Source organism: Castor canadensis, chromosome 16 (genome assembly GCF_047511655.1).
Source record: "Castor canadensis chromosome 16, mCasCan1.hap1v2, whole genome shotgun sequence".
Taxonomy (NCBI): domain Eukaryota; kingdom Metazoa; phylum Chordata; class Mammalia; order Rodentia; family Castoridae; genus Castor; species Castor canadensis.
Window position 1 is genome coordinate 38,617,611 of NC_133401.1, and position 24,442 is coordinate 38,642,052.

The 24,442-nt window shown below is 47.5% G+C and overlaps 1 long non-coding RNA gene across 1 annotated transcript in view; it reads left to right on the forward strand.

Annotated features, from left to right (window-relative positions):
• Nucleotides 1-2,297: 2,297 nt before the first annotated feature.
• The window catches only part of LOC141418166 (uncharacterized), a 28,589-nt gene continuing 6,444 nt past the window's right edge, over nucleotides 2,298-24,442 (forward strand). Inside the window, exons 1-3 of the long non-coding RNA XR_012442881.1 lie at nucleotides 2,298-3,729; nucleotides 5,997-6,228; nucleotides 6,795-7,109. This is a non-coding gene — a long non-coding RNA (uncharacterized lncRNA). The remainder of the gene's footprint in view (nucleotides 3,730-5,996; nucleotides 6,229-6,794; nucleotides 7,110-24,442) is intronic.

Genomic DNA, 24,442 nt, shown 5'->3' on the forward strand with positions numbered 1-24,442 from the left:
TTGCTGCTCTGCTTCTGAAACTTCACTTCCCCAGGACCGGCTGTCCTGGGGTGTGGGGAAGGAGGATGCTGGGGGTCAGGGTGACCGCCTCTGGCCACAGCTGCCCTAAGCATCCAGCAGTCCTGAGTCAGGAGGAAGGAGGAGGAGGAGGGTAGGGATGGAGCCTTCCTAGTGGACTTTCCCAGGGCCAAAGTGCCCAGGAGCCTCTGTCAATCGTTCATGCCCAGATTTCAGAGCCCCAGGAAATGGTCTCTCTGAAGGTCCCAGCGCACTGTACTGTGGTGGTGGGAAACCAAACATTCAAGGCATGATTCAAGCAATGACTTCCTGCAGCCTTGTGTCTTCTGCGGAAGGCTGTGAGGGCCTCTACATGAAAGATGGACCATCTACTTTGGTCACCTTGCTTATTTGAATAGTCAACTTAGCTTCCTTTATGAGTTTATGAAAAACCATCTCCTGTGGATCCTTAATAACAAAACAAGCGAACAACACAGCAGTGTTCTGGCCTAGTTTAGCTCCGTAAGACCCTGAATTTCCTACAGCTTCCTTTGCACATGGCCTCTTTTGTATGTGAAAAAGAGCAATACTAGCTTTAAAAAGGCATCTGTCACTTGATGAGAACCAAATGGGAGATTCGGGGGCAAGGAGAGTCAGTTGTGTCAGACATAAACTCCTGGGCACCTGGAGCCAGGCAGAGAGAAGTGACTGGTGCTGGCCTCTCTCATGTCTGTTACACACTGTCTTTTGCCACTGTGAGGCCCTAAACCTGTCCTCAGTGGACCTTTAAAAAACAATCCATCTTGAGGCTGTTTGCTCCAGCTTTTCAAGGGACATTCATAGTTCCCACTGGAGCCAACTGTCTCTCGAACAAACAGAATATGGCTCAAAGAAGAAAGGAGCACAGATGGGCGCTAGTCCTTAAAGGTTTACCTCTGAACCTCTTAGCAAAGGCCAAAACATCCAGACAAAGATGCTCACCCCAGTCAGGCTGTGAGAATTTTGCAGAATCACTAGGCAGCTTGCTGAAATAGTAGTGCAGGCCATGGGCCCAGCATAGAAATGGGGCTGGGGGCACAAGTGGATGACTTTGTTGTGACCTCCCTACCTCCTGCTGATTTCTCTGTCACTCAGGCCTGGCTTGGCAGACTGTGGCTGAAGAGAGTGGGGTAAGGAGAGGACAGTAAACATGATAATGTTCACTGTGATAAAGCTAATGTGACTTGAGGACCAGTATTGGGCCACTCACCAAGGATGAAATTTTGGTCTCCCTCTAGCCCTGAAGTTCACCCTATGTGGGGAATTAAGGTTGGGAAGAGCAAGGATCTGCTCCAAGATTCAATAGAGTCCGGCTGGGTGGGCATTCCTTTTCAGCGTGAGGCATGGAATGATGGGGAGGCAGACATGGCCTGCCTTGTGACATCCAGGGGCATCTGTGGTTGAGGCCTGAGACTCATGTTTTCCTTTCTAAATCTGCTTCACCAGTTTTCTTAACTCAACCAAAGAGGGAAGGCTTGGGGAGAGGGTATTTGGTTAGCTTTTGAAAGATGGAGGAGGATAGTGACTAGAGGTGGCAAGGCAAAGGCAGCGGGGAGGCCAGCAGAGGTAAATGCATGGAGGGGAGGGGGGATCAATTTAGTGAGACCTGCTGGGCCATGGTGACAAACAAGATGGAAGGAGGATCTTGTTCTGTCATCCTTCAACCAGATTTTCTTTAGGAATTAAGGAAGGTTCTGGGCTCAGCACTGACACTGTGGGATGTGATGAGAACAGAAAGGAATGAGTTGGAATTGTGAAGTGGATTGTGATGCCCAGCAGGACAGGTGTTCTTGCTCAGGTGTGAGCAGGTGGGACTTTAGAGGATGGATCCTTTCTTGCCTGCTCAGGCAATGACCACAGGTTGACACTTGCTATTTCAGGCTTTCTGTAAGTCCCAGAGTCTGACTGGTGAACAGGGCTTACACGTGGGGAGCTCCACCCCCCACGCCCCGCCCCCTGGGGCAGGCTGTCTGTGCTGATGGCACCACCTTGTGGTCATAAGGGGAACTGTCTGATCAAACAGTTTAGCCTCTTGTACCTGGCTCAAGGGCCTGGCGCACTGGTGTTTGGGTTATGCCAGCTTCTCAATTTCCTCAGCAAGTCAGTTAATACTGAGTTAGGTAGTCTTCTCTCAATGATACGCTTTAATTATCTCCATCAAGAAAATCTCTTTCAAACTGTTTTATTTTCCCTCTTTCTCTGCCATCCTTTTGCTGGAGTTCTTTGTGAACACCAGTCTACCCTAATTGTGGCTGTTATGTGCATGGGTGTGGGGAAGAAGAAAGTTATGTTGGTGAAACTGGATAGTAAAAACAACAAACATGCTGTCAGGCATCCACAATTCTTGCAAGAAGTGGTCTCTTCCAGTCCTTATCATTTCTTACCTTTTTTTTTGCTCAGCACTGGGGTTTGAACTCAGGGCCTCACACTTGGTAGATGGGCACTCTTACCACTTGAGCCACTCCACCAGTCCTTTTTTGTGTGTGGTTATTTTCAACTATTTGATGGGGCTGGACTCCAACCAAGATCCTCCTGACCTCTGCCTCCTGAGTAGCTAGGATTATAGTTGTGAGGCAATCATGCCCAGTTCCTTTTACCTTATTTCATTAAATTGAGTTCAAGATAAAGGAGACTATGTATTGGGTTGGTGGAATGGCTCAAGTGTTAAGAGTGCCTGCCCAGCAGGTGTAAGGACCTGAGTTCAAACTCTAGTACTGCCAAAAAAAAAAAAAAGAATATACCCTTAATATTTGAATTTGTTTATTATTACTACCTCAAAATTATTTTCTACTAATTTTCCCTGTAAAAATATAGGACTTTAACAATGATAGAGTTAAGAAGGACTTTGTGAGACTGGTCTGGAAACCTACCATTTTATTTTTGGTGGTATTGGGATTTGAATTCAGGGACTCATCCTTGCTAGGCAGCACTCTGTATTTGAGCCATGCTCCCAGTTCTTTTTTGTTTTTGGATAGGGCATAGGGCCTGGCAGTTTTTGCCCGGGGAACTGCCTCTGATAGAGATCCCACTACCTTTGCTTCCCTCACAGCTGGGATAAAAGGCATATGTCACTATGCTCAGACATATAATTTTTTTTTTTAATCTGGGTGCAGTGGTTTACATGTTTAGTCCCAGCTACTCAGAAGGCTGAAGCAGAAGGATTGTTTGAGCCCAGGAGTTCAAGGCCAGCATGGGCCTTGACCCCTACCTCAAATTTCTCTCTCTGGAGGAAAATATATTCTGAGTTCCTCAAACAATCAGCTTTCTAAGTGCTGGAATAGAACCATTTTGTGAATTGGCCATTTCCTCTGTGTCATCAATCAATAGTCAAACCGTTAGTGGATTGACCAGAAATATGAATGATAAAAAGAATTTTTTTAAGTCCAAGAGAATAAAACACTGTATCCCTCACAATAAGTCCCTTTACTGGAAAGAACAGAAGGCAGTAAACATTGGGTGTCTGCTTGTGGTTTGAGTTGTGTTAGTGCCTGCTGAAGCCTGAATAGTATCCCAGAAGCCCTCTCTGTTTTCCTTGGGTAATCATTTTTGCTTTCTCATTGTATGCAGAGACAAACTCAGGGAAAAAAGTATCCCCTCACTGTTTGGATTCAAGGGAGAAGGTTGGTGGAGCCCAGAGGTGAGGGAGCACTGTGGCTGGGGATCAGCTTTGGTCTGAGAACTGCTGGATTTCAGGTGGGTGAAGGAGAAATGGTTTTGTGGGGGAAGTTTTCCAGCAAACCAGGTTTTTATTGACTTGTTTGTTTTGCTTTTTTGTTTTTGGATTTGGATTGAGTTTTCTGACCAGGTCTATCTGTAAGGAATGCTATTTTCATGACTTGTCATTTTCAGGAGTCTTTCAGACAAAAGGCAGAGGGCTGGGATGTAGCTCAGAGTGAGAGCACTTGCCGGGCATGAGCAAGGCTTCAACCCCCTTCCCCCAGTGCCTCAAGAAAACAAAAACAAAGCTGGAGTTAAACTCATTCTATTTTAGAGCTACTGTGTTGGAACTCATTGCAACCTTATAAATCCATGGATAAATCATAGGATTTTGTGATTTTAATTTTCTTATATATTCAAAAGTTTCCATTTTATCATCCTAAGAACTATTTCATCATGACTCAATTATTGCCAATTCTGGTAGAAATTACTAAACTAAGACGTACAAGAGGCCAGGCTCATGCCTAGAATCCTAGTTACTTGGGAGGCTGAGAGCGGGAGGATCAAGGTTTGAGGCCAGCCCGGGAGAATAGTTCACGAAGCCCCCATCTCTGAATAACCACAGCAAAATAGACTGTAGGAGTGGCTCAAGTGGTAGAGCACCTGTTTTAAAAGTACAAAACTGAATTCAAACCGTAGAGCTAACAAAAACAAAACAAAAACCAACACCAAACCAACCAACAAACAAAAAGAAACAGAGGAAGAATGGTGGAATTGCCTCGAAGGATAATGCAATAATGAGAGAAAACATCTGTATGGCACGGCCTTCAGGGTTTTTTTTTTTTTTTTTTAAATTACACTGCCCCAAGTATTACATCCTCTCTAAGAAAGTATAAAAGAAGACAGGGGACACTGTCTTCATAGTTCTTCTTCTTGTGATTACTGTCTATTTTTGCTTGGATATGCTATAATTTAATTTATATATAAAAAGTGTATATGTTTATGGGGCATATTATTTTTGCTTTTGATAAATACAGTTTTGAAGTTTTTATCCTCTGCCCAAAATGCTAAAGAGAAGAAACCTGACAAAGAGAAGTGTGCAAACACTCTCACTCACCTGTCCAAAATGGACTCAGAGACTCTGAGGACAGTGTAGGCAAGACTTTAATGGCAGTCCTACAAGATCAGGTGGCTGGTTAGCAGAGACCCGGAAGCTCTTACACTGCACTATGTTGTCTAGGGCAGAAGTCCCTCCCCCAGTACCTCATTGGCTGGGAACTATGGGAAGTATGTTTTCTCTGACATCACCTACATTTCCTATTGGCTTATTTAAAATATGCCTCCCTTGGGATTGGTCAGATTCTAGAGGCGGGCTTAAAGTGGCATCCTCCTTCCTTTGTGGCGGGAAGGTCTCCCTGCGATATGTGCCAGAAAGCACTTTTCCTCCTTCTATGGTGATTTACCCCAGTTTGAGCACCCTTATCGGCTGGCCTCCCCCAGCACACGCAAGCTGATACACGAGTGAAATGCCTTGCTTGAAAATGGACCCCCAGTGACTTCATTGTCAGGCAAATGCGAAGATGAAGGCAGAGAGGCAGCGGCGCCGCACACTCCCGAAGTGGAGAACGTGACTATGGGAGCAGAGTCGCAGGCTGTGAGTCTTACATGGGGGCAATCTAGGTGACTGTCTCAGATTAAAAAATGTGTGCGTAAACAATACATTCCTAAGCACAAAATGAAAACTGGGTATTTTCATCCAGCTAGTCATTCGACAGGAATGAGTTCGTCATGTAATATTTTGCAACAAGAACCTGGACTGTCCTGTTGTTCCTAAAACAATGAAGCCAATGTACTTTTAAAGGTTTTTCTTTTTCTTTTTTTTTTTTTTGGTGGTACTGGGCTTGAACTCAGAGCCTCGTGGTTAATAGGGAGGTGTACTACGATCTTTTTGGTTTTTACCTGCTTCTTTATCAACGTTTACTTGATCTGTTTGAAATGGACAGTGGCTGGACAATGACTAAGAAGGTGACTGGAGAGGAATAGCTGGTGTAGAAATGAACAAAAAGTGGCTCCACTAATCCTTCTAGTAGCGTCTATGAACGTAAAAATGAAAGTATGTTGTACTTGTGGAACAAAGAGGATGACTGTTTCCCTGGAGGAATGTTTTGGACTCTCAGAGTTTCAAAAGTTAGGTTGCTTTATGTTGCAAGTGAAGGAAGAGCCAGAAGTAACCATCAGCTAGAACTTCCTAGAGATTTTCATGAAACCCGAGCTGAGTCTTTATTTTATTTTATTTTTTGTAGTACTGGGGCTTGAACTCATGGCCTTCGCCTTGAGCCACTCCACCAGCCTTAATTTTGTGAAGGATTTTTTGAGATAGGGTCTTGCAGAACTATTTGCCCAGGCTGGCTTCGAACCGCAATCCTCCTGATCTCTGCCTCCTGAGTAGCTAGGATTACAGGCATGAGCCAGTGGCGCCTGGCCGAAATGAGTTTTTATAAGATGGATCTGCCACAGGTTCACTCATGATACCTGGTGAGTAGTTAGTTGCATCAGAAAATGTTACACAACTGAGCTACTGAGTTGTCACTAGACATGATTTTTTGGGACCACTGACATGGTGTTTGGAATCCACTTTAGACCGAAACGTTCAGGACTGTAACAGAGCACCTAAACACTAAAAATCTTAAGCAACAAAGGCATGCACACTGTTCCCCACCCAAGGAAATCCTGTGGATGTGGAGCTAGTGTAGGCACAGCAGGGGCTGGGGTAGGGACCCCAAGACGGACACCTTGAGAAATCAGAGGAAAAGTCAGAGATGTAAAGCAAGAGGTGATTTTGAGAAGCTGGGGGTGGGGAGGACACAACAAAGTGGCAAAACAACTGACATCTGCCCAGGAAGCCTGCGACAGACAGAAGCTTAAACTTGTCTCTGGCCAGCCCTTTCCCCATCCACTCACACAGCTTTCTTGCCCTCCTTCTCCAGCACGCCCCCATCCCCATTTCAATTTTGCTGTCCCTCTGCTCATGCCAGCAAAGACCCAAGAGTCATCCAGCTTGGAGTTTCTCCTTTCCTCAGTGCCTGTGTTTCTGACTGCAGAATCTCACCATTTCCAGCAGTGGTCACCTCCACCTTGTCCTGCTGCAGGATTGGCAGCTGGTCTCCCCTGTCACCTCCACCATGACCACCTTTCCAATCCAGTTCTCTGCACCACATCCAGACTGATAAACAAACCACACCAGCAAACAAAGAAAAGCCTCAACCAAATCCTAAGTCACTTGCTTAAAGCCTGCAACCTCCTTCGAGTAAAGTCCACGCTCCCGACCATAGACCACGGACCGGGAGGCCCAGGGAGATCTGCTCATAGGACCCGCGCTCACCCCATGGTTCCCTTCCAGCACCTTCTGCCATACTGTAAGTAGGCCTTAGGGGCCTTTGGTACTTACTGTGCTCATTTGTTTTAATTGTTTCTTTTCTTTTTTTTTTTCCCAGTAATTTTTTACTAGGATATATTTGTTGTACAGGGGGAATTCATTGTGACAACTTCAAATAGGCTTATATTGCACATAAGTTAGATTGCCCCCACCGTCTCTCCCCCTCCACCCCCTCCCCACCCCACTTAAAGCCATTGCAAGAGGTTTCTTTGTTCTTTGGTTTGTTGAACCCCTTCCATTGCTCTCCCTTACCCCTTTACCCTCCATCCCTCCCCCCATTTTCAATAGCTTTAAGTAAGTCTGTATATTCTTCCTCTTACCCTGCACGAATTATCAGCTCCCCAATGGAGAGGACATAGCCTGCTGTGTTCAATTGCATAGCCCAACACCTACCACAGTCCTCACCACTCAGCAAATCAAATGTGTGTGTCTATGTATTGGGTGACACAATGCATCCGAACACAGCTGGCACTTTCAGAGGGGGAGCCCAGCTCAGAGGGGTGGGAGAGGTAGTGAATGGACAGGGCCATCCTGGTGGGAAATCACGGGCATCCTCCCAGCTTGGGTGCCATCCTCAATCCCACACCTGCTTTCCTCTGAAATACTTGAAGGCTGAAGGTGCTTCCTACACCTTGTCACCTTAGACTCTGCAAACTTGGGAATTGTCATTTCCATGTTACAGATGAGACCTTCAGCTCCAAGGTTATCTGGGGCTCAGACAGCTCAGAGTGTCCATAGGCAAACAGAACCCAGATATTCAAATCCCCAGATCTTTGGGGTTTATCTGGGTCTAGAGGCCATGACTGTTCACTGTAAGGATGGAGATGTAGATGATGGTTCTACAACCACGAGGAGAAGTCAGCTCCCTGGGGGAAGGTGGGAGAAAAGGGGGCTGGCCAGAGGGGTGGCCAGTGAGCAACGTGGGTTTGCTATCAGCAACATCATGGTGGTCCTGTAGGTCTGGTGGGTGGTGGGTGTTTAAGAGAATGGAAGAAAGGATCCCACTTTGTGGATGACAGCCACACAGGAAGTGTTTCAAGTAAAAAGAGGGTTATCTATGGGATGCAGGTGTGTCTAGGGGTAAAGGCTTTGAACCTAGGCACCTGAGGTATCCCAGTCTGATAAGGATTAGCTGTAGGACCACGGCCAGGTTACTTAGCCTCTCTGGCTTCACATAAGCCCAGTACTTCCTAGGCTGATGTAGATTCAGTGGGATGGTGTGTCCAGACCTCTTACTTAGCGCTGACACTGCAGGCACCTGGGGACTGTTTAAGACCTATTAATGGCTGAACCACACCTTAGACCAATTAATCAAGAAATTCTGGGGGTGTGGCCCATGCAACAATAATTTTTCAAAGTTGCTCAGGTAAATCTGATGTGTGACCAGTGACTAGGCATTGTTTTCCTCCTTGATCTCAGCAGGGATGTTGGGACTGTAGGTGTGGCTCAAGTGCCTGCTTTGCAAGCTTGAAGCCCTGAGTTCAAACCCCAGTCCCACTGGAAAAAAAAAAATCCCTCTAGTCAGCAGGGATGGTGGTTGTGACCTTAGGGTCTAAGTAAATTCTCAGAAGGTAAGGAGTGAGTTCCAGCTGTCACCTCCTCCCACCTGGGTCTGTGGCTCCACCTGGGCTGCGAGACCAGGGCAGAAACCCTGGAGGGGGAACTAGTTGGGTCATAACTGAGCACCTTTCGATTTGCAGGTAACCGTGTGCAGAAACTTACCACACTGGCTTTTTAAAAATGCCTTCGTGGGCCGCCATAGTAGAAAGAGAAAGTCTTTCATTTGGATGTGTGTGCCAGTCCAAGTGGTATTTTTAAAAGGTTTATTTCTGTGTGTTCACACTGTTCTTGAATAATGTTTCATAAGTACGGTCAAAGATAAAACTTGCAGAAAGCTTGAAATCTGGTCATGCATATTTTGGAGTTGTGACTGTCTTTTGACCAGCCTGGGGGCTGTTTGCCAAGCTCTCCCCTGCCTTGTGTTTCCTTGGAGGACTTCCTTGTATCGCCTCACTGACTGGGAAACTTCCAAACACCATGAGTGAAGGGTGGTGCCCCTCCCCGTATCACCCCTGCCCCTTCTCTCCAACTGGGCTTGTGTGGACACAGTCTCAATCACTTATTCAGCAAATACCAGGTCAGTCCTTTGATTTTTGAGGTCCTGTGCTGGTCTTGGGGATACAGTGTGGAGTCAGATGGGCAAGACAGCTGGTTTCATGCAGCATTCGAGTAATAAGGAAAGGGACAGTGACAAGGACTCGAGTTAGCTGGGGTGGTCAGAGAAGTCCTCTGTGAACCAAGGTCATTTCTACAGAAACCTCAGTGGCACCAAAAACCAAGTCAGGCAGAAACAGAGTGTGTGCCAAGGCCCTGAGGTTGGTGTGGCTGGGACCTTGTGAGTGATATAGGGAGTGGCAAGGGAGAGTAATTCGGGGCCATTGGCCAGGGCAAGGAGAATGGGTTTTCCTGTTAAATATGGAACTCTGGAATCCTGCAGGAGTGTGCTGGAGAAGAGCAGGGTGTGGGGTGGAAAAGGCAGGGGCTGGGGTGTGCTGGACAAAGGGAGCTCTTTGCCAAAGGCTGCATAGGGGCATCCTTTGTTGGGCTGATGTGTAGCACAGCTCAGGGCTGCACATTTTCCTCTGTCTCATGTCTCTGCTCCTCTTTGGGGCTGGACCTTCTCTGTGTGTTGGGACCACCTGGTAGGAAATCACCTCCCTAACTCTGGAATGGGCCACCTCTACTGTCCAGACACCAGTCCAGCATGAATTCCACACTCCTAAGTCCCTGCTTGCAGAGGAGGGTCTGACTGACTCTGATCCCTACTCTCATGCCTTGTGCTCAAGGAGGTGGGACTATTGCTATGAATTTGTCAGCTCCTGTCCACTTTGGGACCTTATGGATTATTCAGGGACAGTGATTCCTTAAGATAAACTTCATGGTAAGCAGGATACCAACAGGCTCCCATAGATGTCAGCTTTCAAGTTTTGAGGTGGCTGGGTGAGGGTGCTCACCTCTGTAATGCCAGCTACACAGGAGGCAGAGATGGGAAGATCACAGTTCACAGGCAAAAAGTTAGTGAGTCTCAGCCCCTCCATCTCAACAAATAAGCCAAGCAGGGTGTCACATGCCTGTGATCCCAGCTACACGAAAGGCATAGATAGGTGAAGCCTATCTGCCCATAGTGTGACCTTGGCCAGGCCTGGTCGAACACAGTGAGGGCCTTTGTGACCCCTCAGAAGCCTTGCTATACTCCTGACGGGGGCTGGCAGGCAGGGGGAAGCGTGTAGGAAATGGTAGTCCAGGACAGATGCTCACACCTTTAGAAGTGCAGTCCTCTGATGTCTTTTGGTGCCCCAAGAATGTCCCCAGAGGCCTGAAGTGGCTTTTTGGGATCCAAGGAGCCAGAGTTGAAGGAATGTTTCTGCCCCCCTGCCCCATGTCCCCAGCACCTCTCTCTCACCCCAACTGCCTTGTGTCTGCCTTACACCACCTGTGCTCCATCTCAGGTGGGATCTGCTCTTACTAATCAGGGAACCCTAAGCTTTCTGGGCCAAGGGTGGTGCCGGGCCTCCCCTGTGTCACTCCTGTGGCCCTTGTACTCTAGACTTCTGGACAGAACCAGTCCGTGGTGATGGTCTGTTCTCAGTGAGTGAGGAGCCACAGCTCTGCATTAATGCATTTGACACCCAAATCATAAGTCACCAGTCACCTGTGGTGACCCATTCCTTGTGGTGCGGCCTGTGCCTGCGCACCATGGGGCCACAACTTACACACTTCTCTTTGACTGGCTCCTTTTTCTTCACTTAGAAAACTCATTCTAGCAGGAGCTTTCTATCCCAACTGTATGTGAAATCCGGCATCTCTTCCCATAAGTAGAAGGTGATGGTGAAGTTAAAGGTCCTGACTTCACCACACTGAGTCTTTGGAGGACATCTTCCAGCCACATCTCCCCTCCTGCCCCCAGTGCCCCACTGACAGCTGGGTTTGAACTCTGAGCCTCGTGCTTGCTAGGCAGGCTGTCTACCACTTGAGCCATTCCCCCAGCTCTTTTTGCGTTAGTTATTTTTCAGATAAGGTCTTGGGGCTTTTTTGCTTGGGGCCAGCGTTCGGGCCCGATACTCCTGCCTCCACCTCTGCATAGCTAGAGTAACAGGCACATACCACCACACTCAGCTTTTTTGTTGAGATGGGGTCTTGCTAACTTTTTTCTCAGGCTGTCCTGGAAACTCAGTCCTCCCAGTCTCCACTTCCTGAGTAGCTGGGATTACAGATGTGTGCCACTGTGCCTGGTTCTGACTGTCTAGTTTGAATCTAGCTGTGCCATTTGGTAACTGTGTAACCTTGGGCAGGTTAACCTTGCTGCTCCTCAGTGTCTAGTACCTATCTCTTCTTGGTGGGTATGTAATTAAGAGACTGGGCAGGTTCGTGTGTAGTCTGTGCAGTTGTGGTATACACATTGCACATTAGTGTGGATTCCTGGCATGTCTGGAGCTGCTGTCTCCACTCCCCTTTGCACTAGGACAGGGTCTGGAGCTGAGAATCTGATGTCAGTGCTTGCCCCTCCTGGTGCCTCTGCCAGGCTCATCTTCTGGGGTCAATTAGAGCCCAGGTCTCCTGTCTCCTCTGTGTATGTGTGTGTGTGTGTGTGTGTGTGTGTGTGTGTGTGTGTGAGAGAGAGAGAGAGAGAACTAATTTGCACAGGCTCCTCCCACCCCCATTGAATTTGATATTTTTTGATATATTTTATTTTAATTGATTTTTTTTTACATATTTATGGGATATGGTGTAGCATTTCAATACCTGTACATAGTTGTGTAATGATCAGGGCACATTTATTATTCCTTTGTGTTGGGAATGTTCAGAATCCTCTCTACTGGCTATTTTGTGGGGGGTTTTTTGGCAGTACTGGTGTTTGAACTCAGAGCCTCATGCTTGCTGAGCAGGTGCTCTATCACTGGAGTCACTCCACCAGCCCTCTACTGGCTATTTTGAAACAGAATCAATTGCTGTCCACCATGGCTAATACCCTCTGCTGAAGAACATTAGCAGTCATTCCTGCTGTACAACTGTACATTGTCCCCATTAGCCATTCTTTATCCACACCCCTCCTCACATCCTTCCCGGCCTCTAGCAACCACTGTTCTACTGTCTCTACTTCTCTGAGGCCAACTTTTTAAACTCCTACATGTAAGGGACAACATGTGACATTTGTCTTTCTGTGACTGGCTTATTTCACTTAACAGCATCCTCCAGTCCATTTGTGACAAATGACCTGAATTTACCCTTTTATGGCTGTATACTATTCCGTTGTGTGTATATACCACATTTTCTTTATTTATTCATCCACCATCAGTGGACACAAAGTTGACTTCATAGCTTGACTATTAGAGTGAATAGTGCTGCATCAAACACGGAGTGCAGGTGTCTCTTCTGCACACTGACTTCATTACCCTTGGATGCATATTCAGTAGTCCCTGCCCCATTAGCCCCCTCAGGTAACAAAGCTCTGCCTACCCAGTCCTCCCCAGCCCAGAACCATGCACCTTGACCTTTGTCCCAGTTCACTGTTATCTTCATCCTGCTGTCCATACCTTTGCTTCAGTATCCCCGCAGCCCGGCCCTCCTCCATACTGTCTAGGATACCCTCTCAAGTCCAGTTCAGCCCACCCATCCTCTCCTGGAGGCCTCTGCCATTAGCTTCCAGGCCCCAGAGGGGCTGATACCATGTGTCTCTGTCTCAGCCCTCTCCTCCACTGCCTCCCCTTGCCCTTGGCTGTGACCTTTCTCTTGTCTTCCCCAGAGATCGAAGGTTACCCGGGCATCAGTGGTTTTCTATCACCTGTTCCCAAGTTGTCTGCCTGGTCCCCACCTCTGCTCTTGAGTCCACTTCTCCCCAGTGGAGAGATCTCAGTCACACACCCTCAAAATGCCCAGGGCCAGACTGCTTGCCCTGCCTTCCAGTCAGCAACTCCTGATTGTTCCCGACTGCCCACAGGACGGGTTGTCCTTTTGGGTTCAGGCTCAGCTGAGCTGGCTCTGCTCATTGACCCCTCTCACCCCCCTGGAGCCATCATCCATTCTTTCCTCCTCCCCACCCCACTGCCTGCCTACCGCCCAGCCCGGCCAGACGGTACTGCCAGTCCCGTGGGAAAGTGCTAACCACTCCCAGGGGCTGCCCTCACCACAAAGCTGCAAAGCTCCAAGCAGGAGGCCCCAAGTCCTCCAGAGGACACCCACTAGCAGCTCCCTTGGTGGCCTGTCTCCATGCCTTCAGCTGTCCTGCCGACCCTTCTCTCCCCAGCCGACCTTCATCCCCTCATCCTGCCTTTGCTGGCTCCTTGTTGGGTGCTTCCTGGGACGGTTCACTTCATGTGTCAGCCCAGCTCCTCTATCGAATGCTAATCCAGGTGTTCCTGTTAGGTGTTTTGTAAATGTGATTGAATCCCCTATCAGTTAACCTTGTGATTCTGAGAGTGGGCCCCACCCCATTTCTTTTCTCTGAAGAAGAAATTCCACCTTAAGACTAAAGTGCCTGAGTGTCCAGCCTGCTGACCTGTCCTGCAGGGCTCAGAATGGCTGGTGTCACAATTGCATGAACCAGTTCAATCTCTCTCTCTCTCTCTCTCTCTCTCTCTCTCTCTGTTTCTGTCTGTCTGTCTCTGGGTTCTGTGTCCATAGATTTGAGCAAATATGGATTAAAAATACAGCTGGGTACAGTGCTCATGCCTGTAATCCCAGCTACTTGAGAGGCTGATTGGGAAGATCACAATTCAAGGCCTGTCCAGACAAAAAGTTCATGAGACCCTCATCTCAACTGCTAGTTATGTTCGGTGATGTGTACCTGTTAACCCTGTTACACAGAAAATGTAAACAGAAGGATCAAGGCCCAGGTCACCCTAGGCATAAAGCGAGACCCTGTATCAAAAGTAACCGAAGCAACGAGGGCTGGAGGTATAGCTCAAGTGGTAGAGTGCCTGTCTAACAAGTGTGAAGCCCTGAGATAAAACCTAGTGCCACCAAAAAAAAAGTAATATATGATATATATTCTAAACATATAAAAGTGTGTCTGTACTGGACATGGGCAGATTTTTCTCGAAATACAGTGTAACAACTATTTACATATCATGTAATTGTGTTAGGTATTGTTAAGTCATCGAGAGGTGATTCAATAATAAAACGGTTCCCATTTTGTACTTCTTTGGATCTTCTTTGGCTTCCAGGAGGAGCTAGGTTCTCATCAGGTGTTTGCTGAATAAATAAATGCCTGAGAATCTGGGTGATAAACTGAGGGAGGGTACCTCCTGGATTTTCAGAGGGGGGTCAAGGGTAACCCAAGGTCAGACTTCAACAGCTACTAATTCAGAGGTTTATTCTTTTCAAATTTGAGGCCCAAAGTTCTAAAACTGTATTTCTTCCCTCTTGTCACCTCTCTAGCTACCTCCATGTTTAGAGATCTTAGGGGATGCACACAGCCTCCAAAGTCACATGCTGGAACTTAACCCCCAAGGTGGTGACAGTAAGAGGTTGAGTTCTTATGGAAGGGCTCAGGGCAGAGAGAGTGCCTCTGTTGTCCATGCCTCCTGCCTTCTTCCTGTGAGAGCAGAGCCACAGGTGCCAACGTGGAAGCAAAAGTCAGCCCTTGCTCTTGGCCCCTACTATTGTGAAAAATATTCCCATTCTTTTCCAGTTCCTCAGTCTGAGGTGTTTTGTCATAGCAGCAGGAATGGCCTAAGCCTGACGATGTGCTCCTGACCTTTCAGACATTCATTTGCTGGGCAGCAGTGGCACGCTAAGAACTGTGTTTTCTACAGTTGCTTCCCCAGTGGCTGTCCCTAGGGTGTCTCCAAGTCATTCCAGTTAGAAAACCACTGAAATCTACACAGCTTAGGAGCCAGTGCAGGACAGTGTATCCTGGAGGGCATCTCTACAATGCAGCTGACCCCTTCTGTGTCACAACGTGCCTCAGGGCCCCCAGCAAAAACCCACTTAGGATGTCTCTGCCTTGAGCAAGGGAACTTTTCATTTTTAACACAAGCCAAGGTCTTCCTGGAATTTATTATTTAAAAAAATTTTTTTATTAGGCTATGTTCATTATATTGGGGGGATTCAAGGTGACAATTCTGATTAGACTCACATTGTACATTGGTTACATCGCCCCCATCATGTCTCCCCTCAGCCCCCTCCCCACCCCATGAACTTGTTTTAAAGGCCCGCACGTAACCCCGAGTTACCTCTGCTGGGATGTTTTGAAATTGACAACCGCCCATGCGTTCTGTGTTAACCAAAACCACCACCCTGCTGGTGGGCGAGGCGGGATTAATCAACACAGGGAGGGCAATGGACTTTTGAAATGGCAAGAAAATTCCTTTTATTTTGTCGAGTTTTTTTTTTATGGAAAGGTCAAATAAATGGAAAAATGTCCTTGACGAGGAGTTATACTTAGGGTTTACAAAAAAGCACACTTTGTTGATAAAATATGAACTGTTTGAAAGATTTATAAGTCTAAAATCCTGCATAGTCCTTCAGAATTCGAAGCAGCAGGAAGCCACTGTGGTATTTTTAAACCAAGTATTTATAAAAGTAATCAGGCACTCTTGATGTGGAATGGGGTGGGGACCTGGTGAGGAAGCTGTCCTGGAGCTGTCTTAAAAGCGAGGTGTGTAATTTGACACAGAACGAAGGGTGAGGACCATGAACACACAGTACCTGTGGGCCTCCCTCGCCTCAAAGAGCTGGGGCAGGGACAGAGAGCCCTGGGCTGCTGTCCCGGTGGTGGCCTCCTCTACCCTGGGAGGGAGGGCAGCTCTTGGAAGCCCATGGGGCAAGTGCTCAGGTAAGGCAACTAATTTCTGAACTCCCCCAGTCTCAAACTCCAAGGCCCTCTCCAACTGATTACACGCAAACGGGACAGAAAACACATGTTTCTGAGAACATTTTGGTTAAAATTAAAAATGTGGCAGAGCCCGTGCCAATAATTTACTTGAGAATATCCAAACCAGATGCTGCTAGCCCGTAATTCCAAATAATTTGCCAAAATTATGTATTTACTTTAATCCCGGAGATGAAGTTAAAATATGCATGGTTTTTGTTATTTGTGATACAAAAAGAAAAAAAAAAAAAACCCTGATGTGACTTGAGCTTACACCAGATAGAGAATGAGAAAGGATCAGGCTGGTGGCTCAAGGACTCTGGAGTGTGCAGATCTGACCCAAAGGCCACCAGCCACACATCCTTAAAAATGGAGCGCCCAGGAGGAAAGTGAGGACTGCTGAGTTTGTCAAATCGTGAAATGACAACCTTGAATGAAGACAGTGTGTCTTCTGGTGACAGTCCTGGGCACATCTCTTGTGGATGCCATGCCAGACATCTGGATGAAGCTGGAAAAATAATTCAGTCAGCTGTCTGGATTTCTGTTCTAGTTATTGTTGTTGTTCTTAGGTGTTTAGGGTGTAACCAGATAGAGCAGAATCCTGCAGGCTCTGAAGCCTGGGTTCAAATCCTGGCTCTGTTCTTCGTATGTAAAATGGGTACAACAACAGGATCAAGCTTGTGAGCTCACTGTGAGGATGACAGCTGACCCAAGTACTTAGCACAGTACCTGAGCATAGTGAATGCTCTTGGTAAATGTCACTTGACTCATCTTCATGGTGTCTGAGACCTAGCAAGGGAGATCCTTGCATTTATGTCCTTGGTCCTTTTGGCAAACGAGAGTGTTCCTTGGTGAGGGTAAGATTTTATTTTTTCTTTCTTGTGGTAAAATATGTGAAACATAAATTTTAGTATTATTTATTTATTTTCGTAGTACTGGGGTTTGAACTCAGGCCCTTCACCTTGAGCCACTCCACCAGCACTTTTTTTGGGTGCGTGATGGGCATTTTCAAGATAGGGTCTTGAGAACTCTTTGCCCAGCCAGCTTTGAACCATAATCTTCCTGATCTCTGCCTCCTGGGTAGCTGGGATTGCAGGCATGAGCCACTGGTGCCCGGCTGAAATTTACTATTTAAACTATTTTGGAGGTGTGCAGCTTGGTGGCCTTAAGGATGCTCACATTATTGTGCTGCTGTCACATATGCAGAAGAGAACTTTTTTACAATATAAAAATGTCTCTGGAACCTGTGGCTGGGTGTCCTCAGCTTTCACATGGCCTCATTGCCTCTCACCTGAGTTGTTCCTGCGGCTTGGGGGTTGGACTTTCTGCTCCCCTCTGAGCCACACTGTTGCTGTACACCTGGCCTTGGTACACCAGTCCTTCTAAAATGCACATCTCACCTGTTGACCCCAGCACCTCCCCAGCCCTCAGCCCTCAACCCTCAGCCCGGCCTCCTTAGCCTGGCATTTAAGACCTTTGAGGCTGCAGTGCTGGCATCAGGGCTCAGGAAGAGCTTGGGGCTGTGAATACACCCTGCCCATTTTACAGATGAGAAGGATGTCTGCTGCAGCAGTGTGCTGCCTACTTAGGCTAATGGGTGAGCTTTGGACTTGGCCCTGCCATGCACTGTTTGGGGAGCACCAGGCTCCAGGAAGCATTCCCTGTTTCCAAACCTCTGCTTGGGGTTGGTGCCTGCATGGGAGGTGGTGCCACCGATGACAGGGGCTGCAGGAGACTGAGTTCTAGTCCTGCCTCTGCCCCTGCTTTTTAGTAGGGTTCGCCCTGCTGGGCTTCTGTCCCTGGGCTGCATTGTTTTCTGAGGAAGGGGATATAGCACTGGCTTCCCTCAGAAGGACAGAGAGAGAGGGTTAGGGTTAGAGGGACGAGGGGAGTCCCTATTCACTGTTTCAGCTGGTGACCAGCTCACCCCCAGAACAGCCCAGGGCTTGGTCCAGAGCTAGTGACATTTGAGGGTCATTCCATTGCAGATGGTGCTCACTTTCCTTGGGCTCCCTGCTCATCTCCCCCAGCCCATCAAGCCTTGCATTAGCTACCCATGACCTGTTCTGTTCTGCAGGTGACCTTCTGGGGAAGGGACCCCTTTCTTTGGGATGCTTTAAAAAATCACCTAAACACTCCTGTCTCTCACATTTGGCCCTGTTACATAGGAAATGATCCCAGAGTTTTCTGTCTGCCTTAAAAAAAAAAAGGGAGGCAAGTGGTAGAGCACTTGCCTAGTAAGCACAAGGTCCTGAGTTCAAATCTCAGTGTCCCCGCCCAAAAATAATTGGACAAGTAGCTCCTTGCAGGGTTGTACCCCACCTGTGGTGGAGCTGCGCTGCAGGCTCTTCCCCATTTGACCTGCTTTCTGGGTGGTTCCACTCTCACACAGAAGCAGAGTCTTCCAAAACTGCCCTTGGGAGACCTTGGCTGTGCCCTGGAGCACTTTTATACTTGCCACATCTCTGAGGTTGTTGATACCAGGATTAGACAAGGAAGATCCCTGCTTGCTAAGGACTTTCTATGAGGTTTGGCTTTTCAGTAGTTTGTCAAGTTCCAAGAAAACCTCAAAAAGGGGAATGCCCTCCCAGAGGCTATGAAAAGTACCATCTAAGGGACAGACTTGAACATGTGGCCATTGTCATAGCAAAGAGAAGCCAGCCCAAGAATGTGTGGGCTGTCTTTCTGTGCCTGGCTTATTTCATTTATCATAATGTCCTCCAGGCTCATCTGTGTTGCCGCAAATGACAAGATGACTTCATTCTTTTTTATGGCTGAGTAATATTCCATTATGTCTATTTAACCACATTTTCTTCATTCATTCATCTGCTGATGGATGCTTCACTTGATTCCCTATCTTGGCTATTTTGAGTAGTGCTACAATAAACACGGGAGTGCAGACATCGTCTTACTCATATGTGAAAGCTAAAAAGGTTGATTTCAAAAGTAAAGAGTGGAAATCTTGGTTACCAGAAGCTGGGAAGGGGAGAGGGAAGAGGAGGATGGGGGAGTTGGTTAACAGGACAAAATTACAGTTGGATGGGGGAATAAGATCTAGCGGTCTATAGCATGGTAGATGACTACAGTGAACAGTAATGTACTGGATATTTCAAAATAGCTCTAAGAAGGGAATTTGGATGTTCTCAGCACAAAGCAATGATACATTTTTGAGGCAATGGATACACTGCTCACCCTGATTTGATCAGCACATGCTCTATACAGATACAGAAATATCACATTGTACCCCATAATATATGCAGTTCTGTATCAACTTTTCCTCCCTCCCTCCTTCCCTCCCTCCCTGGGATGGAACTCCAGGGCTCCCACACTATGCACACTATGCAAGTGCTCTACCACCCAACCACACCCCAGCCCTATGTAGCAATTGTTTTAAAAGAACTCGGTGGGTTCAGTTTGGCAGCTGATCAGAAGAGGAGTTGACGGGTTGGCCTCCCTCTACCCGTGGCCAGTGCAGGCTGTGTGGGGCTACCTTGGTGCTGGCTGACCAGAGGACGCTCAGGAGGTACCCTGATTCTGTATCTGCAGAAGAGCAGGACTAAGCATGCTTTCTTCTTGTCACTCTCTGAGGAATGTATGAAAGGCCAGGTTGTCCCACCGAGAGAGAGCGGCCACTGCCCGTGCCTCTGGCAATCACATCCGCTGCCTGGCCACAGCCTTGCTCGTTGTCAGTCAGTCAACAAGTCGTACTGAGCCCCTCTGTCCATGGGGCCCTGTGGGCACCCAGGGAGAAAGAGGAGGAGACATTTGTGTGGCTTCCAGCATGGCTCTGAGGGCTGGCCCCTGGAGCCTGTGTATTTCCCTGAGGAATTTGGCTGGCAGGTTGGCCAGGGTGCTGCTGGGAAAACACAGTGTGTTTGGGGAAGGTCTGGCCAGTTGGGCTTCTTATGGCTGTGGCCACTTGCCATGCCTGTACACATGTGCACACGCTCCCTGGCATGCACATAATCGCGCACACGCGTGCATACCTGTGTACCCCCCGACAAGCATGCATGCATGCACAAACTCTCTCATGCACCTGCAAGACTGCACGCTCGCACATGCTCACACACGTGGACACACATGCCACACGCTCTTTCTTTAAGCAGGCAAACAAACGCTAAACGTCCTACTTACAGAAACAAGGAACCTAGCAGAAATTCATAAAAATGTATGCCAGCTCATCCCTACCTGTCATTCAGCTGTAAGAAGACAGGTGGATCCTCCCTGTCACCCTTGCTTGGCGTTGAAAACTGCCTCTCTACATCTGCCTCTCTGGGCACTGTCATTTAAAGTCAAGGCATCTGCTGGGTGCTATGGCTCACGCCTGTAATCCTAGCTACTTAGCAGATAGAGATGAGGAGGATCTTGGTTCGAAGCCAGTCCAGTTCGCAAGACCCTATCTCAAAAAACCCATCACTGAAAAAGGGCTGGTGGAGTGCCTCAAGGTGTAGGCCCTGAGTTCAAGCTCCAGTACTGCAAAAAAAAAAAATCAATTAGATAAATAAATAAAATCAAGGTATCTGGAACCAGGCTGCCTGGATTCATAGATCAGCTTGTATTTCTTAGCAGGGTGACCCGGGGTAAGTCACTAACTCTTTGTGCCTCAGTTCCCTTGTCTGCAAAATGGGTACAGTCCCTGCACTGTTTTTCTGGGGTGTTGTGAAAATTAAATGTGGAGCTGTGCCTGGTGCACAGTACTTGATAAGCATGGGGCAAGCCATTCCCTGGAGAGGCTCTGTGGCTATCTTGGGCCTTCATCCTCTACACTCATTCATCCCTCGCCCCTCAAGTTTTGTCCCTGGGTGGGGGACACTCTTTCCATGTGAGCTGGGGCAGAGGACGCACATTTTTTTCTACCTGGCTGCCTGTTTTGGTTTGTACCTTTTGAGCCACAAGTGGGGTTATTCCTAATTTGTAGCACATGGTTCCTTAGCAACCTTCTGTAATTTAGATTTGGGACAAAAATACTTTTGGTTAGAATTTCAGACATCTTAATTCATTATAGACCATTGCTTAAAAAAAAATACCATCATTTTCTCACTCCTTATTTCAAAAGTCATGCAAATTTATTGTAAAATATTTAGACTCCCCAGATAATCAGAGAATGGAAAGCAGCCTTCTGTTCACATCGGGGCAGATTCTTCCAGGTTTAAAATTGTGTCTATACATATACTCATGCAGAATGGGCACATCCTTTTTGTAAACGCTCCCCCACCCCCATTTCCTGATGTCCATCTGTCTGTGATGTTTTAAACAGATTTTAAAAAGAATATAATGTTTCAAATTAGATAAAATGTGACTCCTCCAGGAAAAACACATTTACCTGGCTCAAGGTGTGTGCAGTGTCGGTAGCAATGGTGAGGAGGTGTGAGGGAAAGTTAACCACCCGGCACAGTGCAGGGAGTACCCCAGTCACACCCTCCTGGGCCCTGTCTGGGCTGGCCCAGCTGCTCCCCAGGCCAACTTTTCCCCTGCCGGCAGAGATGGCTTCAGGCCCAGGTGCAAAGGAGATGGTTGAACAGTCTGTTGCTACTGGCCTTTGCTGATGCTAAGACCATCATAATGAAATGTACCCTCCACCTTGAGGCCTGGGCATGGGGTAAGGGCCTGTAGGGCTCGCTTCCAGGGAGGCGGGCAGTGGTTGTGCACATAATCACTGGAGAGAAACTGTACGAGTTTAAGTCCCATTACTCACGCTCATAATTTTGTGACGGCTGTGGTTTGTGTCTCCCTGTTATTCAGCTTTCCATGACTATAACAAAATACACGAGACAATCAACTTATAAAGAAAGAAGATTTCTTTTGGCTCATGAATTCAGAGGTGTCAGTCCATGGTTGTTGGTCTCATTGGTTTTGGACTTGTGGTGAGGCAGCAGGCTTTGGCAGGAGTACATGATGGAATAAAGGTGCTTGCCTCATATCCAGGAAGTGAAAGAGAGAGGGAAGGAGGGAGTGGCAAGGGTCTATTCCCTTCAAGGTCATGTCCCCAATGACTGGAAAACCTCCCACCTCTTAAAGTTTCTGTCAACTCCCCAAAGCGCCAAGCTGGAGGACCAAGCCATTAACACATGGGCCCTGGGTGAACGCTCCAGATTCAAGCTATAGCACTCCCCAAATTCATGTTTTGATGGTATTTAGAGGGACACCTTTGGGAGCTAATTAGTGTTAGATGAAGTCACGAGGGTGGGGCTCCCGTGATGGCATCAGTGGCTTTCTAAGAAGACCTGAGGTCTCACTATGTGACATCCTCTGCTCCGTTGTGCTGCGGCAGGAAGCCCCTCACCAGATGCCAGCACCTTTATCCTGGACTTTCTAGACTCCAGAGCCATGAGAAATGACTTATTTTCTTTATAAATTATCCAATCTCAGATATTCTCCTGCAGCAACACAGACTAAGGTAGTGGTGATGGCCAGGTGACTTACTCCTCTGTGCCTCAGTTTCTTTAGTACAAAATGGAGGTTAGAATTGTGTCCATGGCAAGTGCCATTGCACGGGTTAAATTAATCTGCAAATACGGAACAGCCCGTAGTAAGTGTGGGATGAGCTTTCATTGTAGCTGTTTTCATTGTGGGCCAGTGATTCTTTACCTTTGTGACTAGTTAGAATCTTCCAGGAGTGCCGGGTGCAGTGGCTCACGCCTGTAATCCTGGCTACTCATGAGGCAGAGAGCAGGAGGATCGCAGTTCAAAGCCAGCTCGGGCAAATAGTTCGTGAGACCCTATCTCGAAAAATCCCTTCACAAAAAAGGGCTGATGGAGTGGCTAAGCAGATAGAGCATCTGCTTAGCAAGTGTGAGGACCTGAGTTCAAACCCCAGTACTGTCAAAAAAAGAATCCTCCAGGAGTGCGTGGGGTCCCCACCCAGACCAAGAATCAGAGTAGCTGCCTGGCCTCACATAACAAGGTTCTGCTGAGTGATGGTGATATGCACCCCAGGAGTACCTAACACAGGAGCTAGTCTCCCCAGGCCAATCTTTGAGTGGCAACACTACTTCACTCTCCCAGTGGGAGACCCATTGGCAACCTGGGAGTTAGTTACCCAGGGAAGGATAAAGTTTTACCCTGGTAGCTTAAAAGCTACACTGTACATTGCTTCCTGAACCTACCTGGTGACTGGAATTCCGTAGGGAGCTCAGAAAAAGCCACAGGTTCTTAGATTGGACACTTGGAGAATTTAGTCAGTGAATCTGCAATGGGCCTCAGGAGTCTAGATTTTTTTTTATTTTTAAAAGCATTTTAATAAGCCAAGCTAGGCTATATAACAAGACCCTGTCTCCAAAAAAGAAAAACAACAAAGAGCGGGTGCAGTGGTTCACCCCTGTAATCCTAGGTACTCAGGAGACAGAGATCAGGAGGATCACGGTTTGAAGCCAGCCCCAGGCAAATAGTTTGTGAAATCCTATCTCAAAAAAACCCATCACAAAAAAAGGGCTGGTGGAGTGCTCAAGGTGTAGGGCCTGAGTTCAAGCCCCAGCACCGCAAAAAAAAGAACATTTTAATTGACACATAGTTATTTATGTTTTGGGGGCACAGTGTGACATTTCCATACACGTACACAATGTGAAATCATTAGATTAAGTTAATTGGCATATCCTTCACTCCAAACACTTGTCGTTTGAAGTCCTGTCTACTAGCTATTATGAAATGTCCAATTAAATTTAGCCAACCATGGTCACTCCCTGTGCTGTAGTGAATTAGATGGCAGTGTTCCTGTACCTCTCACCATCCTGTCTCCATCTCCCTCCCTACTCCTTTCCCAGGCTCTGCTAACCACAATCCTATTCTACTATGAGATCAACTTTTTTGATCCACATATAAGTGAGGTCATGTGGTATTTGCCTTTCTGTGTCTGACTGACTTCACTTAGCACAATGTCCTTCAGTTCAATCCATGTTGCTGCAAATGACAGGATTTCAGGAATCTAGATATTTGAAAAGTTCCCAGGACAGTGATTAGAACAGCCATTGCCAATTCCAAGTTCTTCTGCCTCTCTGAGTTTCCCCAGCTGTAAAGTGGAGGATAATGGAGTGTCTTGCTGTGGTGACGATTTGATGGATTATGAGAACTCAGCCTTTATCTAGACCTGCTGGGGCCTCACAGCAGACAGGGTGGACACAGGAACAGTAGTGGAAGGTGGCTGAGTGGGCTCACACCTGTGTTGTTGACTTGGCGGTATGTCTTGGACCAAGCTGGAAGGGCCTGGGATTCATACCAGCTGTGGGTGACCAAACACCTTCAGTTTCCAGCAGGACCAGCCACCTCTTCTGAGCTCCCAGGGCTCCAGATGTCCTCTTGGGGGACATTTCTCTAGTGTATTAGTTTTCTTTGCTGCTATAACAAATTACTGCCAGTGGAGTGGCTTAAAACAACACAGACTTGCTGGGTGTGGGTGGCTCATGCCTGTAATCCTAGCTACTCAGGAGGCAGAGACCAGGAGGATC